Source organism: Echinops telfairi, unplaced genomic scaffold, assembly GCF_000313985.2.
Source record: "Echinops telfairi isolate 266 unplaced genomic scaffold, ASM31398v2 ScPeMD7_7475;HRSCAF=8513, whole genome shotgun sequence".
In the NCBI taxonomy this organism is placed as follows: Eukaryota; Metazoa; Chordata; class Mammalia; order Afrosoricida; family Tenrecidae; genus Echinops; species Echinops telfairi.
The window spans coordinates 24,945,349-24,950,339 of NW_022111379.1; positions in this window are offsets into that span (position 1 = coordinate 24,945,349).

A 4,991-nucleotide genomic window follows, 5' to 3' on the forward strand; every position below is an offset into this window, starting at 1 on the left:
CACAAGCTGACCATTAGTTCAAAACAACTCCCACATACGTGGCTTCTATGAGATCAATGACCTGAAGGAGCAGGCGAAAGACATTGAAGAATGAGGTGCCTTGAAACCACTTGTAGAAAAAGGAAGTTCTCCCTGCTTCTGCCCAGCCCTTACCCGCGTTGGGTGTCACCCAGTGACTGCGGCCCTGTGGTCAGGATGCCGAGCCTGTGCTGAAGGACATACCAAAGCAGCACGTGCATGTCGAAGTTCACCAGCACCTCTCTAGTTGATTCCCCTTGTTTTCTTTCTTTGCTTCTTTCTATGAGAGAGTTTGTTGCCTGCCCTCAAAAATGAAAGAAAAATACATAAATAAGAAGCAAAGCAAAACAAGAATGGAGAAAAATTTCCCCCAGTTAATGTTGTCCTTATAAATATACCTTGTCTGTGAAGAAAGGGGGCAGGATGAACTTTCCTTTGTTAGGCAACACATGTTTTCCTTTTTTCCTTTTACTCCTTTATTTCCCACTTCCTGTTGTAGCAGTTTTTGAACTCTGGTACTTGAACAAATGTAAACACTAATGGTCTCCCCCGCCCCCTTTTCTTGTTCTCTTTTCTGCATTCTGCTTTTCTTCTCATTTCAGTTTCTCTCATGACTACGTATGATGCAATTACTTAGGTCTAAAGCTTTCATTTTATCTCCAGATTTTGATTTACCAGCAAATAAGCTTATCAAATTATACAACCTCCCTTTTGCTTTTGAAGACTGTGAATATTGAAATGGCACATAGAAGGGCTCTTAGCCGCATTTACAGTATGGTCACTCAAACAGTGATCTCCTTACCAGCCACATTGTTAGAGATGCAAATAATTGGGTCCCATCCAGCTACCTTAGGAATGAAGCTTAAGAAGTGTATGTCAAAGGTGCTAAAACTAATCCTAATCTTCATATTCAACTGAGTACTTGATTCCTGATAAATGTTAGGTGGTCTGTGTGTTGCTGTGGTGCTGGAAGCTATGTCAGTGGTATTTCAAACACCAGCAGGGTCCTCCAATTAAACAGGTTTGAGCAGAACTTCCTAGCTAAGAATGGACTGTGGAAAAGGAATTGATTGTCCACTTCAGAAGTAACTGCTTGAAACTTTATTATGCAGTGTGTAGAAGTATTTTCCATTACTGATGGCCTAATGAATGGAGGCAGAACATCGTCAGAGACAGTGCTAAGATTGAGCCCCTTTGGTCAGAATGCACTCAGAATATGATGGAGGAAGAGTTGCTTTCTCAAAGTAATGTTGACCATGGTAATGTGAGCAGAATAATGATTGTGGGAGTGGAGCCTTCAGGGTCTTCATTTGGTGATGAAGCATAATTCAAGGCAAAAAGAAACAGCTGCAAAAACCTAGCATCAGAACTTGGAAAGTGTGAAGTATGAATCTAGGAATACTGAAAGTAGTCAAAATGAAATGGAATGTATAAAAGTTGATATCCTAGTAATTAGTGAGCTATATGGACTGGTACTAGCCATTTTAAATCAGACTATGAAATAGTTTATTTTTGCAGGAATGACAAAATCAAGAGGAATGTCATTGCATTCATTGTTGAAAAGAGCATTTTAAGATCTATCTTGAAGTGCAATGCTGTCTGTAATGGGATTATATCTATGCACCTTCAAGAAAATCCATACAACACAACTATGAATCACATATGTGCACCAAATACAAATGCTAGTGATAAAGAAATTGAAGAATCCTATCACTAACTTCAGTCAGAAGTTGAACAAACTTCCAGTTGAGATGCATTGATAATTATTGGTGATTGAAATGTAAAAGTTAGAAACAAGAAGGAACAGTAATTGGGAAATATGGCCTTGGAAATAGAAATGAAACTGGAGACCACTTAATAGAATGTTTAAAGTCCAAAGACTTGTTTATAATATTTCTACACTCTGCATTTATAAAAACACTCTGTTTTAACAATAAAAAAGGTAAATGTACACATGGACTTCTCCAGATGGAATACACTGAAATCAAATTGACTACATCTTGGGAAGAGAAGATGAAAACGTTCAATATCAGCAGCTTGAACCAGGCCAGGGACTGATTGTGTAACACACCATCATTTTCTCATATTCTCAGGTTGAAGCTGAAGAAAACATTAAAAAGTCTGCAGGAGCCAAAATACAATCTTGTGCCTATCCGACTAGAATTTCAAGAACATCTCAAGAACAGATTTGACCCATTGAACACTGATGAGCTGTGGCTGGTTATCAAGAACATCATTCATGAAGAAAGTAAAAGGTCATTAAGAAGACAAGAAAGAATGAAAATATAGAAGTGGATGTCAAAAAAGAATGAAACTTGTTCTTGATTGTAGAGTAGCTAAGGCAAATGGAAGAAATGAAGTCTAATAACTGAACAGAAGATTTCAACAGGCAGCTTAGGAACACAAAGTAAAATACTATAATGATATGTGAAAAGACTTAGTTAGAAAACCCAAAAGGAAGGTCATTCTCAAGAAAAAATCTAAGCCTCAAGTGACAATATTGAAAGATTCTCTAGCGAAAATATTTAATGATTCGGGGAGCATCAAAAGAAGAAGCAAGGAATACACAGAGTCACTGTAACAAAAAGAGCTAGTCAATATTCCACCATTTCAGGAGGTAGCATATGAACAAAGAACCAATGGTGCTCAGAGAAAGAATTTCAAGCTACACTGAAAACATTAGACAAAAACAAGGCTCTAGAAATTGATGGAATACCAATTGAAATGTTTCAATAAGCTGATGAAGAATTGGAAGCGCCTACTAATCAATGCCATGAAATTGGGCAAGTAGCTACTTGGCCAACTGACTGGAAGATAGCCATATGTGTACCCATTCCAAAGAATGGTGACCGAACAGATTGTTCAAACTATAGAACAGTACTATTTCTATCACATACAAGTAAAATTCTGCTGAAGAACATTCAACCACAGTTGCAACAGTACATTCATAGGAAGATGCCAGAGGTTGAGGCCAGATTCAGAAGAGAACATGGAACAAGGGATATTAATGATATCAGGTGGATCTTGGCTTAAAACAGAGAATACCAGAAAGCTGTGTACTTGTGTTTTATTGATTATGCTAAGGCATTTGACTGTGTGTCTGAACAAACTGGATATTCTTGAGAAAATGGGAATTACAGAACACTTCATTGTGATCATGTGGAACTTGTACACGAATCAAGAGGTAATTGTGCAAATAAAACAAAGGAATACTGAATGTTTTAAAATTAGGAAATGTTCTCACCCTGCTTATTCAATCTGTATGCTGAACAATTCATCAGAGAAGCTGGATTAATTATAAGAAGAAGAATGTGGCACCAGGATTAGAGAAAGATTCATAAGCAATCTTTAATAAGCATATGACAAAACCCTGCTTGCTAAAAATGAGGAGGACTTGAAGCACTTGCTGATGAAGATCAAGGATTGCAGTCGTCAGTATGGATTACAACTCAATGTAAAGAAGACCAAATTTCTCACAACTGGATCGATAGGTAACATCATGGTAAATGGAGAAAGATTGAAGTTGTCAAGGATTTTATCTTGCTTAAATCCACAATCAGTGGTCATGAAATTAACAGTCAAGGGTTCTTTGCAGCCTGGCCCACCAAGCCATGAGGACGATTTTCCCACTTGGAGCAGCCAATGCACAGAGAGGATCATAGGGCAGGCCCCACCATGAGACAGGATGTCCACTCACTGACCCACAGCACTATGGGAGACAACAGTGGAGACAGAGTATGGGAACTGCACCCAGTCTGACCACGCCCCACCCACTGGGTTAAAGCACGAAGGGAGTGCAATAGAGCAGCAAGGGGAGCAAAGCAATGAAGTCCCTAAGGAATCTCCAAAATAGACTTTGGATGCAGGACTTGGCACCATATCACACTCGATGGAAAAACATTCATAAAAGTCAACAGACAGATCTGGAACTATTTATAGTCTTTTCAATTTTATTTTTTATGTTTATCTATGTGAGATAGGCAGGATAAACAATCCGGAGGAGAAAATAATTGGAACAAGGCTTTGGGGGAGACATAGGAGAGGGGGAGGTCTGGGAAAGGAAGGAGAGAGAGCTAACAAAGCCAAGGACAAGGGAACAATAAATGATCTAAAATTGATGGCTTGGAAAGCAATGAATGCCTGGTGGGGTATGATCAAGTACAATATACCCGAGAGGAATTACTTACTGAAAGCTGCATGAAGGTTGAACATGATAGTGGGACAAGATGAAAGTAAAAGGAAATAGAGAAAAGAAATAGGAGGCAAAGGACATTTAAAGAGGCATAAATACAGGCATGTACATATGTAAATATATTTATATATAATGACAGGGACATAGATCTATGTACGCATATTTATGCTAAGTATTAATGTAGCAGTTGGGCATTGGGCCTCTAATCAAGTACTCCCTCAACACAAGAACACTATGTTTTAATAACCTGGCATTCTATGATGCTTACCTTTCCAACATGATCTCTGAAGAAAAATGGGTGCATAAGCAAATGTGAAGAAAGCTGATGATGCCCAGCTATTAAAAGGTATATCATACCCCCCATTCTACCTTACAAATCCAGCTGGACCGGAGGATGTACCCTGGTACAGATAGGAATTGGAAACACAGGGAATCCAGGACAGATGAACCCCTCATGACCAGTGGTGAGATTTGCGATATCAGAAGGGTGGAGGGAAGGTGAGGGAGAAAGGGGGAACCCATTACAAGGATCTACATATAACCTCTTCCCTGGGGGATGGACAGCAGAGAAGTGGGTGAAGGGAGACGTTGGACGGTGTAAGATATGACAAATTAATAATAATTTATAAATTATCAAGGGTTCATGGGGAAAAGGAGAGCAGGGAGGGAGGGGAAAATGAGGAGCTGATACCAAGGGCTCAAGTAGAAGGCAAATGTACAAAAGTGCTTGACACAATGGATGCATGTGTGGATTGTGATAAGAGTTGTACGAGCCCCCAAT